Below are 13,599 nucleotides of genomic sequence, written 5' to 3' on the forward strand. Positions count from 1 at the left end.
AAACTCTAATTTAGTGCCTACCTACAGTAATGGCTCCAATAAGCATACTGTTATCCTTTTGAATTGCCTTTCTCATGACTTAAATGCATTTTATTTTTAACAACAAGCAAACAAATTGTTATGTGAAGGCACATTCCTGGCAGCTGACCATGTGGTGCTTCTGCTCAGCAGCTCTGCCCTGAGAGCAACATCCGTCTCAGGACAGCGAAACAATGGCAAGAACCACCACTGTAGGGATTGACGTGACTCAGCAGACACTCACCCGCTTCTGTTGGGCTTTCACTACAGCAGTCAGTCCTGGCTGTGGGCTATCCACCGCCGTCTTCCTTCCCTCTCCTGTACCTTGCATCTGGACAGCTGGCACTAGTATGGGGAAGACACGGGGAAGATACTCTGAACATGAGCCTTCCTTGCCACCATCAGAGAGAAGGAAATAGTCTGCCTTGGACTAAGCCAGACTCGTAAGGCCTACACTAAAGCCTAAACAGTACATGCCACATCCATGTGCTCAGCAGAGCCCTCTGCCTCCTTACCTTCTTCAGCTGGGAATGTAGGCAGTCAGCTGAGCAGTTATTCCAGCTTCAGCTGAGATGGCCTCAATCCCTTTGGCTTTTCTCGACAGGAAGATTTTGCACTCTTTCACTGCTGCAGGGGCGAGGGGATGAAAGCAGGGAAGGGGGAGGAGGAGAGCCTGAGGTGTGGGCTATTTCCCAGCCCCAGAGTTCCTGTGCTTGGCCTACAGTCTGGGAAGAAGCAGCATCAAGCTATGTCTTGTCCTATGCTCCCGGTCCTGTACTGCCACTGGGTCTTCAGCCTGCCACAGACTCCACATTTTGGCCTGTGACTCAGACTGTCATCTTCATACTGGCCACACACTGCCATCAGGACAGCGCATCAGTAGCTGGGGCACCCTCAACATGAGGAATGTGTCATTGGGGACGATGGAGTAAACAACAATTCACCTGAGACCAGCTTAGCTAACACACGTTCCAGAACCGGAATCTAGGAAAAAGTTACAGGTCCACATTGTATTTGTTTGGCCTGGTAACTAGCGCTAGGCACAGGAGCAGATGCAGTTAGTGGAATTCCCCCATCCACTAGCATCATGGGACACTCCTATTGCTATTATAATTACTGTTAATCCTTACTATTACTGTAGTGACCAAAAAAAAAAAAAAAGGCAGTCCGGATGAGGCCTTTATTGTGCTAGCTGTTGTCATACAGAGATGATGAGACAGTCTGCCCCAGGGAACCTATAAACATGGGTGCTCAGCTCATCACTACAGTCATATTTCTAACTAGGACACTGGGGTCCACAATGAAGCTCCTCCACAACTTGAGCAAAAATAGGCCGTGGCTGAGCTATGAGAATCATATTAAGTTTGCATTAGGTAGGAGCCAGTCCATTCATACCATGCTCACTCTCTACTGAAATTCAACTAGAAAGAAAGAGTAGCTAATCAGGAATGCTTTGGGGTTGCAACACTTAATAAGATGTTTCCATTCTGTATTTTTGCTGCATGGGCCCAACCTTCTTCTATAATATTTCCTATTCTTTGGTCTCCACTGAACTTCGTATTACCAACTCTTGAGAGCCAACTATGAGTCACACGGCATGCGGAAACCTCCAGGGTTTGGTTTGGTTTGGGAATGAACAAGAGTATCTGAAATCATCTGTCACCTTCCCCTCCCATCCATGGTCTGAACATCACCTGTAGTATCCAGCCTCCCTAGAGAGACAGTCTCAAAGTCACAGACTGAAGAAAGGGATGAGCTAGTTTTGCCATGGACTAGGTACCAACATGGAGCTGTGGAGAAAGACTGCAGGCATCTGTGGAGCTGAAAAGGCCAGAGGTCTTTCCATCACATGTGGAAACCATCTGCCCAAGACACAGATTTTTCTTCCCACCCTTTGCAGGTGTGGCTGCTGTCAGGCACCAGGAAAGGAGACAGACCCCAATTTTCTGGTCAGAGCTGGTTGTCCCACAATCAGTCTTGGAAGCGCAGTCTAGATTCCTCCCTGGGTAAAGGAATTGTTCAGACATTGCACGTTTGCTCTGTTCTTTTAGCAAGAAGTTGTGGGTTTGCCCATGGGCTGAGGAGAGCAAAGGCCTAGGCCTACCCCACAGGTCCCCACCTCTCCACCCATGGGTAGGGAGGGTGCCAGCAGCTTGTTGTGTGCGTGGGAGATGGGAGGAGAGGAATCTGCAACCTTCGACTGAAAGCCCTGAGGGTGAGATGCCTAAAGCTGGTCAGCTGACTGTGACACTTCCATGGATAACTCCTTTGCGTGGCATCTACAGACCCGCCCCCTCTGCCAGGCTGTTTCCTGCAGCTTGATGCTATTTAAGAGATGCAGGAGAATTCCTTTATGATTCTCAGAGTGCATGGGTGTAAATGGAGTGGGACAGGACAAAGGCCAGGGCTGGGTTTAATTAGACTAGTGTTGGTTATTAAATTAAGAACATCACAAACCTATGGTTGACAGTTCCTAACACTCCTGCAGCCAGGGAATGCAGGGAATGCCCTTTGCACATGAAAAAGGCAGCTGTGGATAAGGCTATGGTAATTTCAATGTGAACTGAAGCTAAGGGTGAAATGCCATGTGTGGTATGTATTGGGAAAGGAGTGAGGAAGAGTAGAATCTACTTAGGGAAACATTAGCCAAAGTTGCCAAACACAAGTTAGACCTCTGAATCTAACTCCTAAATAACCACAGCCCCTCCAAGGACTTTTGCAGAAAATAGGAATCCCTGGAGACCAATTTTTACAAAAGAGCCCAAACAGAGGTTTCACATTAGATGCCCAAGATGAGAGACGTTTGGCCACTGACTTGATGCATGTCTGTGGCAGAGGTCACCCCTTCATACATAACACACTCATGTTCCAGTTCCAGACCAGGATTAATCTACTCTGCCCAACTAAGCATACAAGCAACCTGAGATCAGAACCAAAAAAAAAGTTAGCACAGGAGTTGGCTCGTGCTTAGGTGAAACGTGGCAGAAATGACAACTTGTGCAGAACACAGTCTAACTCTATTGCCTCTATCCCAGCTTTCCGACCCTTCCACCCTTTTTATTTTCGTAATGTTCCCGTTCATGGAGTAGAAGAGAAATTTCCAGGAAAGGCTGCTGTATACAAAGCTAATTGCCCATCTTTCCAAATCAACCATTTTAAAGGACACATAGGTTAACCGAACTGGAAAGGAGGTCTTCATGGCAGTCTGTTTACTCTCTCTTCTAGAGCATTCTTAGGCAATGCACTGCACAGTGCAGCATGCATTTGATTACACTGGGGCAGTTTTGATTACCATATGCATTAACCATGTCACATATCATCAGAGTTGCCGACAGCATTGCAAATGTTGGAATTGTCTTTTACGTAGATCTAAATAACATTGGAGCCTTTGGGCAATGGCCTTCGATTGCTTACATGGTTTTTGTAAACAGGATATTAACAATTTGTAAATATCCTGTTGCAGACCCGTCAGCTGTGGATTTGCAAGCTTGGAAGACACCAGTTTGATATATGCCCATCTGTAATAAGTCTACTAAAACTTCACTGGTAACATTTCACAACTGTTACTGACCACAATAATTGCCTCTAATTGTACGTACCAGTGCTTCTACTTCATAACTTGTACAGATTGGTTCTGGAGTCAGGACATCTTTAGAGCATTTCCTGGGAAACTATAAATCAAAGAAATAATACATTATTGTTATTATCATTTTCCGTAGGCTTGCATTGTACGCTTCTCAGCATTCTCCCAGAGCACAAGAGAATTGCACTGCTCTGAGTTCCCTTTGCTCCATTTTACTTAGATTTTTTTTTTATTTTAATAGAAACTTCCCCTCCAGATTAATGAAGATGATGACATGCACATGTACACATGCAGACATACATACAAGGAAATATCTCTGTCTCTAAAAATTTCTTGGGCCTTCTTTCAGTGCTGCAGAATAGGCGTTTTGATGGTCAACAACTAGATAACTGCCCATATACCTATAAATTTTATGAAGTAACTTTTAAAATACCTTTCAAGAAAAGTGTTAACACAACCCTCTTTTGTCCCATCACTCAATCTCAGCAGAGCTAAAAAGAGAGGCAGAAAGTTCCTTTTGAACTAAATACTATATTAAAAGCAATGCACACCTACCCCTGATTTGTGGCATGTTTTTAAAAGAAGTGGCTAGCTCTTTGGAATGGAGGGGTTGCCTTCATGCAGAGGGAAACTCCAGTCTGGAAGGTAACAGAAAAACTGTTATAAGAACACTTGGCGGGGGAGCATTAGAAGCCCAAAGTTGTGTCGCTACTCATCCAAGCGTGAATAACCCAGTGCTGGGAGTGCACTGATGCAAAGTAGTCTGACAATATGTTCTTAGCTCAGAAACAAGTGCCTTAAGGAACTGTAACTCCAGGCTCCTGCTGTGCTAGCGTATGCATTCAGGAGACATAGCTGGCCTAACAGGAACCTTAAATACCACTTGGCCAGGTGAGGGAGTCCTTGTAAGAACATGCATCATTGTGGTCCCCAGAGGTGACGCATGTAAAAGAGCAGATTTTGTCTCAGCTACTTGGTGCTCTCTGAAGTTAGAGCTATTTCTCACCAAACCCTTGGGGTCTGCGCATTACACAGCTCCTAACACTGTTCCTTAGGACTTTAATGCTTCTGGGAGAGTAAGCAGATTTCCCTAGATCCCACACCCTTCTTTTGTGTAGCTGTGCTAGCACGATTGCACCCTTGATCAGAAAATCTCTACGGCCTCCCATCGGATTTGCCCACACAGAGATACTCATTCAACCTACACCCTGTGGTAGAGGCTGTCTGTCTGAGCTAGATCAGGTTATTGTCCTTGTTTAAGATAGCTGTGAAGGTAAAGAGGGCATAGCTTACTACCTTAGTCCCTTTAGGAGACTACGACAGCCCCTTAGCTATGCTTTTGTCCCTGAATACTGGCTGTATTGTCTTCCCAGCCTTGCCACCTCTTCTTTGGGACCATTCCTCTAATGCCATGCACAGTTCTGTAGCAATCCTTGTCAGCTACTAGCTAGGCCCACTCTGAAAACAGATCTTTCTTTTCCCCTTGCTCCTGCTAGATGCTGAATAGCTCATCTTCCAGCCACATCTTCTCTGTCCCCAGCACATTCCCATCCTCTCCCACTTCCCAATTCCAATCCCCAGGTATAGCTGTGACCCTCATTCATTGCTTTCTCTGATCGCAGTCCTGAACGGCAACTAAGCAGAACTGCAGTCCATAAAATCAAAATTGCTTGACACAAAGCACACACTGGCACCTGGTGGTCTTGTGATGATTTTTTTCCCCAATGGTCCTTGGTCTTGGAAAGTTTTTTTTTTTCCCTTCTTCCAATGGTCCTAGGTATATATCAGACAGAGGGACTGGACTCGTAAGGAACACTCTTGCTCATCCTGAACAAAAATGCAGGCAGACTGAGACAAGCTCATTTCATGGCGTCCCTTTTCTCTGTCTCCTCCCCTCCCCACACACACTCCCCCAGGAGTTTTGGTAAAAGCATAAGTGTCACATGCTGTGCCACAAGGAATGAAAAGCTAGAACACTTGGCTCATTTCAGTCTATTTCCCAGAATGACTTCAGTGGTGGTGGTGTCACCAAAGTCTTCTTATAACAGAACCCCACTTTCTTCTCTTCTGCTACTATGCCAGTCACTTGGGCAAGAGGAGTGGGAGGGGAGGAGAAAGACGGCTCTGACATGCTCTGAGCCACTGAGAGCAGCCTTTGCTCCGGCCGTGAGTAAGAGCAGCCTTGGGTGCACAAGTGCAGGGGTACAGGCTGTTCTGGTGTCATTCCTGCTGCCACCACAAGTGGGAAATGTTGGGCCCACTTCTCCCATCTCTTACTCTTTAGTAACAGCACCTGAACATAGATGACTGCATCTAAATAAGGAGTTCATTGCAAATTTCATCTGAACATGAGAAAAAACTTCTTCACTGTGAGGGTGACAGAGCACTGGAACAGGCTGCCCAGAGAGGTTGTGGAGTCTCCTTCTCTGGAGATATTCAAAACCTGCCTGGACGCAATCCTGTGCAACGTGCTCTAGGTGATGCTGCTTGAGCAGGGGGGTTGGACTAGATGATCTCCAGAGGTCCCTTCCAACCTCAACCATTCTGTGATTCTGTCAAATGAACATAAACTTTTAAATTTAAAATAGAAAGGAAAAAGCAGTGGTGTAAAGTCCTGATGCTACCTGTTATAAGGCATATCATTGTGATTGCACTATGAACTCAGCTGGACTTCACAGGGAATAGTTCCAGATTGCTTTGCAGATAAAGCACAAGGAAACTGCATCGCTTACACCCACTACAAGCGTATCTACAGGTAAATGCCCTTGGGGAGATATGAGAAGCATTTAAAGCATAAAAATTGCTTACCTTTCCCTCACCAGGTGGATAGATAAACACAAACGTCTCTGTTCAATAATGTCTAAAAGTCTGATGCAAGCCCTCAAAAGCAAAGAAAATTAAGGATTACAGCCAGCCATGGTGTGAGGATGTGCAGCCCTAGTGACAGAGCATTCCCAAGCAGCTCAAAATGAGCAGCTCTGTAGAACTGCACAAGTCTACAGAGGCCATGGGAAAAGTGAGTGTGCGATGGCTGAGACTCACGCTTCTGTGCGGGACGCAGAGGCCTGGGAGTTTCACAAGGGCATTCCCTGTCTATCAGGAGCTGCGCTGTGTTCAGACTTTCAGTCACGTGGCTGCTGGGATAGACACTGCTCACCGCACGCTAAGAGAGGGTGGGAACAATTTGCTTTACTGCTCCTGCCAAAAGCCTCTATTAGTCTATGTTGTGAAAGCTCTAGAGAGGCAAAACATTCCTAAAACCACTTTATTAATTTTAATAACATCCCGAAACTCCCCCCAGTTGTTTATGGATGGCAGGGCTGAGGGAGGCAAGCAGCACAGGCAGAGACAGAGAAGCATTCCCTCTCTGCAGTGTGAGGGCCAGGGAGTCTCAGTATAATTTCTGCTGGCTGCTTCCCCGACAGTTCATGCTGAGGGAGGTGCTGCTTTTAGATCTACTGATGCCAAGCACAACATAAGAACAAAACACTGTCTTACCATCTCCAGTACCTATGAACTGCCTTCACAGTCTTTAATACATTTATCCCCATGGCATCCCTGTAGCTATTTTGCTATTTCTCTGACCGGGAACTGAGGCACACACAGTATATGCAACTTACCCAGTGCACATGCTGGAGCAGAGACGTGCACCTGCGCCTCCCGTGATCCAGACTACTGCCCTTCTCAAAGATCACTTCCTCTATGACCAGGAGTCAGAGTAGCATTGGCTGCCTCCTAGACTCCTTTTCCTGGTGCTACAGCCCAGATTCATGCTGTAGAAAGACAAACATTTAAAACTAACCAATAAGAGATATTTACAAGCAGCAAATATGTCTGGTCATCATATCCAAATGTGACAACCACTCTGTCCCTTGGGCCTATTTACTCTTCAAGCTGGGACATGTTGGATGCTGCGCATAGTGGTCTCAGAGAATCAAACTGTGCTTTTTTTCCCTTTGCTGCTTGCCTCACTTGTAGCACAGGCCAAGTACCTTGCAGCTCAGATCTTGTATCCAAGTAGCTTGTTGCCTTACAAAAGCAACACGGGATTTAGAAGGTCCATAGTTTGAGAGGGACCCACTTTTGAGCTCAAGCTTCTGAAATAGCAGACCTCCTGAAGCAGGTGCAAGTTTCTTTTGTACTAGCTAACACCTTGTGACAAGTGAAAACCTATGCCTGGATTTCTTTGGAAGTTACCTGTGTTAAATCATATGGAGTTGCAATTTTATATTATTTCTATTAAGCTATCATTTTGCATACTGTATAGGGCCATAATCCCTGGGGGAATTTAACACGTGGAAAGGACTAAAGATTTAATGTAGAATATGAGAAATTCTCTGAATCACCAACTTCTCCAGTAACACTGATGCACAGACAACTAGAGTTATTAATCAGAAACAATCTCTGAAAGCTTTTCCACATATACTCAGAAACTTCTCCACACTGCCTTGGATATACAGCTCTCTGTGCCTTTCTGTTCAATGCCATCAAGTCCCTGTGCTATTTTACCCTTGATCCCATACTACAACATTTAGACGTATGACGACAGAGCTTCTGCATACTGGACTGGGCTAAGCCCTCACACAGGCACCAAAGGCTGTAGCCTCTCTAACACACATACCGGACTCTTTGGGCTATGGTATCCCAAGAGCTACTCCACGCACAGGCCCTGGTCTCGCATCTTTGTGCCTGCGGACCTGCCTTTGCTCTCTGGCAGACCCCCATGCTCCCAGCATTCACACGGGGTTTTGGAGGGACACGGCAGTGTGCACATGAGCCCGATTCTCTCTCAAACCAGTGGGTTTTAGAAGTTCTTTCAAGGATAATGGGATGTTTTCTGCAGGGTTTTCTTCACATATGCTGATATGCAAGGACTTGAGTTCTGCGTTAACACAGAGATTTTTGTGAGAAATAAAAGACAAACTTGCTGTTCAAAATTTCCAAAACCTCTGACACCTAAATCAGAGCCTCAGCTCTGCAGCAGCACAAGGCAGGGCATGTATATTAAAATCAGACATTTTCTATCATAAATACAAGGTGCCTCTGTCAATGTCTATGTATTTCCAAGTCAGCTAGCAATAAAGCACAGAAAGTATGATCTGGCATAAAAGAAATTGTACGTGTGTGGTAGCAGACACATAAAGTTCCTTTTTGTGGTGTATTCTGTTTCTTTTTCTTTTTTTCGGTTGCTGTAAGTGTCGCTCCAGAGCACTGCTTCAAACAGCAGTATCAGTGTTCATAAAAACACACAAGTTAACGTCTAAAGACCAAACTGTTGCTAATCAAGGACTATAGAACAGTTAGCAAATAACAGTAAAACAATGCACATTTTTAAACAAACATATTCAAATGTTTGGATAACAAAGGGAATTTGGCTCATGACTGTGTAATATTTTCTTTTGATACAAACATAGTACAGAGAAGCTGAAATTCACTTGCATTATGGACAGTGTACACTATCTCCAGAAATCCTATGCTAAGCATGACAAACATACTTAAGTGATGGACAGTGGGTACAAAAATCCTCTGCAAGTACACAAAGTCTAAATCCCACTATCCTCAGATAGTATTCCACAAGTCACTGTTCAAAACTAGGAACACTAATTCTGCTATAATTTTGTCTGCATGAACAGGAGTGGCAGAATTGGCCTGAGCACAACAGATGCCCCCGTGTTCTCCTATGTCACAGGAACCATGAGCCACTTGCAGTCTGCTCCAAAGCTTAATGAAGTTGATGGAAAAAAGCCCAGGATTTCAACAGGCTCTGTCCAGACTGTGTCCATATATAGTCAAATAGCCTTGAGTTCTCTCCCCCACCCAGAGGCTTTTCAAGCCTCTAATAATATTAGAACAGAGCATGTTTACATTTATGATTTGCTGTTACTGAATAGCATATGGCCTGTACCTCTCATCTTGCTCTCATGTTTCTTACTAGAAAATCAAATGGGAACTTGGCACTCAAAAACACACAAATATCTAAATATCCTATGACTCAGATGGTACAAGTAGCCAAAGTTTGTAACCACTGAAGTCATTGAAGATTTTACTATAGTCTGCAGCAGGGCTTGGAGTTAGGCCAGAGCTAAATGGGAAAATCTCAGATCTCTACTTTATGGCTAATTCTCTTAAAAAGCCTTCAGTGTACACATTAAGTAACTACGCTTCACATATGCTTAATGGTTAAAAAAAAAAAGCAAGCTAACCCTATGCAGAATTATCCTAAATACCTCTTTCAAGACTTACCAGGCTGCAGTTCAATATGGCGCCTGACTCACAAGAGTGTGCTGGAATAGCTTAGACTGGTATCTCACACTGGGACATCTTCCCTCTGCTTAAATGAACTGAGAGGAGGTCAAATGAGTGTGAACGTGCCACAGGTTACAGAAGAAGAAAGCAAGAACAGTGTGCTCTGTCTCTCCTCCCCACCCTGCGAAACCTCTCGGGGTTTCCACCCAGTGGGGCACACCAGGACAAAACTGCTCCTTGCACTCTCCCCCCACTACCTGTTCAAGGGAGCCACATCCAGGCATTGACTTTTGGTGGAAAGAGAGGACACCTATTTTGGGTAGGCCAAGAAGGATGGATCTGAAAGGAACCATGCTAGACTAGAAAGAAAGGATCAGGAGGAGTGTGCGAGGCCACAGAACTCAGCCCGGCTACCCCCAAACTCCTTGTGATTCTGCTGAGGTCATGGCAGTTTCTGTGCAGATCTCAGAGCAGCAACGGAGTGTGTGTGTGTGTGTGTGTATGTATGTGTGTGTAAGGTCATGCCCTCTGCCTGCGTCACTCCCCATTCTTCTTTGGAACAATCAGGAAGAAACTCCTGGTGTTTCTTGGCTCCAGCACACATTTTTCATGCACAGGGGAGCACCCAGGCCATACAGAACATTTTTTGCTGCTGTAATCTTGATGGAAAAGTAGTTAGTGATGGAAGAAGGAATTCAGGAGACGGCTGAGAAGTGCCTGAGGGAAGAGAACTTTCAAACATTTGCACACGAGAAGTCAAGAAAGTGCCACCAAAAAAGTCAAGAGAAGTATTAACAAGGCAAGGGGAAAGGGCAACAGAACTTCCTGTCTTTCAGCTCCTCAGGAGTCCTGCCTGCATTTCAGTATGCTGGTTCCTTCCAGTAAACCCAGACAGCCTGAATAGGGACTGCTCTGAGAATGCCAGCAGACACTACAGAAATCATTTGTGGGCAACTGGATTTATAAAATTCCTTTTAACTGGAAAATGAGAAACCATCATGCTTTAGCCTCAATCTATCTAATTGGGTGTGATACTCCCTCAGCGAGTACAGATCAACACAACCCCGCTGGCATCAGTGAAGTTGTTTTCATTGAAGGCAGCCAGGATTGAGACCGACACATACGTAAATTAGTCCTGTTCATCTGGACAGGGCAATATCCCCTTCAGAAGTCCAACTGCAGCATCTGCCTTCCCTTTCCTGCCAGCAGCTCCTATCCCTCCCCTGCCTGTATCTACATCAACAACAAATCCCAGCCTGTTGAGTTTTAGTGCTCACATTGCTAGAGACACAGAAAGCAGACTGAGCTGCCAGAGACCACCAAGAGCTGCACCAGCACTACAAAGACTCATATTCTTTTCAAGCAGAGTCCCCAGCAGCTGACAACAGCTATGCTTTAGATGCTACGAGTTTCTGAAAAGCACAAACACAGACAAGGCCACTTGGGGGCCCTCCTTGTGTTGCTCTGTCCTAATAGCATCCCTCCAATAAACAGACATGCATGCATGAGGCAGTAACCTTGATAAGAGGGGGAAAGTCACAAACTATCAGCCAAATACTTCATGTTCTGGCCGTGTGGCTTGGCCTGTCACTCAAGGCCCCCACACTGTCCCCTGCCTGCAACTGAGTCACCTCAGGCCGCTTCCCCCATCTGCGAGGTGGCTGCTGGGCTGCCCGGCCCACAGAGCAGGGATGCACTGAAGTGCCTGGATCCTCCCTGTTACATAAAGCTGTCACAGCTCCCTGCTAGGCCTATTTGTTGCCCAGCAACCTTTAAACTCTGAGTTAGTATCTATTAGAGAGCTTCCTGGAATAGTGGTCATATTCAAATCTGCTGCTGGTCTCTATCAAATGACTGGTAGAAGTCAATAAAATGCAGTTCATCATGGGATTTGCCCTAACAATGTTACACAAACAGACCAAGTCTTATGTACAGGAATTATGTCAAACAAATTAACTTTGGCTGAGTTAGTCAGATGCTCTTGCAAAGCATGGACCTGTCTTCCCATGTCTCAGCCGTGGTTGTTGTGCTGTTTTCCAGAAGGAGCTACTGAGAGGCATCTTTCCACAGCATCTAGGATGTGGTTGACATGGGAAGAGTTCTGGGATTTTTCCTTTTCTATTTTTATTTTTAATTAATTAATTAATTTATTTATTTCATGAAGCAACAGCAATGAAGCCCTAGTGCTCCCATCCCTGGGAGCGTCATAACACAGTTTTTTGCCATGAGAAGCAGAAAGATATGGCAGATAAACTGGCAATAGCAACAGCTATCCTCTAGGTCTTCAGGTCTGTAACCCCTGCGCAGCAGGAGAGTGTGCTGAACTCCAGGCTCATAGACACATTGTACCTTTCCTAGACACAAATCCTTTCAACACTGGCCACCTCAGGCTGTCTCCCAATCCCCACTGTCCCCCACACCAATATGTCCTGGCTTGTGAGAGGCAGAGCTGAATATTTCTCTACCAGCAAGCCGTCAAACCTCAATCAAGAAGCCTTGATGATATCTTGGGAGCTAGTTCACGTCCTAAGAGACAAATTCTGCCCAGCTAATACCAAGGCTCAGTCCTTAAAGTAAAACCAGGAAAGTAATTGCAAGTTTGTCACAGAGTTAGCAATGAAGAGCACCTAGACTGAGCCTGTCTCAGACTTGCAATATGTTTTCTTTCTATATTTTCTGTGTTTGCTTTCCAAGAGCTCTCAAATTCACTGGAATAAAACAATGTTAGGGAAAAGTGAACACCAACTTTGCACACATCTGCCTGTGTTTTAGAAATAATTCCCTACTTATTCGATCAGCCAAAGGCAACATCATCGTGCCATATTTCGGTCAGTCATAATCAGGACACACAGCTTGAGGTTTGAATACCAAGTCTTCAAAGTACAACAAACTATATTTTTACTTTTTAAAGGAAAGGACAAAATATTGGTAAAAATGTAGATAGGGAATCATTAGCAGGAAACCTGTTTGCATACTTTCACCAGGTAAATTCAAAACACAGTCTTCATTAAAATTAGTTTTTATGTGATTCAGTGCTGGACTTGGAAGCAAAAAGATTTAGATACCTCTGATCCTTCTGTGTCAGAGAATGAGCATTTAAAATAGTTTTTATCCTAAATCGTCTTTGAGAGTCTTATTCAACCAATCTAACAAATGATTTTGGCCACCTGTGTAACTGGGAGCAATCCCCAACCCTGCCTCGGCAGGGAGTTATCCTCTGTTCTCTTTCCAGCCTTTGCCCTCCACTGAGGCTTCCCATGAGTAAAAAGGCAAAACACTGGCCTGCGGATAGGAAAAGAAGCAGTCACCCAGGTCTTGGATGGGTAGACCAAAGATCCAGGGTCTATACCAAACTCAGGCTTCGTGTGACTTAGATCAGGTGACTTCCCTTTTCTGTGCCTCTATTTCCTCTTGCATTGTTTCATCTGGTCTCCTTGAAAAGGGGTATTTACCTTTTCTAACTATACATATCTAACTTAAATGACTCATTGAGGAGCTTGACTGCCTATGCAGGCAATGGGCATACAGAACTGGGTCAAAACACCTCTCTCAATCAAAAACAGTCTGTGCCCCAGCTTCTAACTCCAGCAACCAAGTGAGATGCCTAAAAAGCTGTAAGCTCCAAGGTGCAGTGTCTCCCTCTTTGCATCTGTACAGCGTGTACCAAAGGTGCTCCAAGCAATACCACAATAAACATTCTCCTCTTCTGCACAAGCCAGTGGTGTCAACTGTGCTATGACAGTTCCTTCAGC

General features: G+C 45.0%; 1 protein-coding gene across 5 annotated transcripts in view; it reads right to left on the bottom strand.

The window, feature by feature from the left end:
- The window catches only part of EREG (epiregulin), a 32,261-nt gene that overhangs the window by 14,555 nt on the left and 4,107 nt on the right, over positions 1-13,599 (bottom strand). For 2 of the 5 annotated variants that reach the window (XM_067297478.1, XM_067297477.1), the window contains exons 3-8: positions 7,222-7,374; positions 6,410-6,481; positions 5,296-5,374; positions 4,157-4,239; positions 3,618-3,689; positions 263-363 (exon numbers count right to left, since the gene is read on the bottom strand). The gene's annotated coding sequence lies outside the window, so the exon portion shown is untranslated. Of the gene's footprint in view, positions 1-262; positions 364-533; positions 646-3,617; positions 3,690-4,156; positions 4,240-5,295; positions 5,375-6,409; positions 6,482-7,221; positions 7,375-13,599 lie in introns of all 5 variants that reach the window. The other 3 variants (XM_067297480.1, XM_067297479.1, XM_067297481.1) reach the window with 3 other exon arrangements.

The sequence above is a fragment of the Apteryx mantelli genome, chromosome 5, assembly GCF_036417845.1.
Source record: "Apteryx mantelli isolate bAptMan1 chromosome 5, bAptMan1.hap1, whole genome shotgun sequence".
Classification (NCBI taxonomy): Eukaryota; Metazoa; Chordata; class Aves; order Apterygiformes; family Apterygidae; genus Apteryx; species Apteryx mantelli.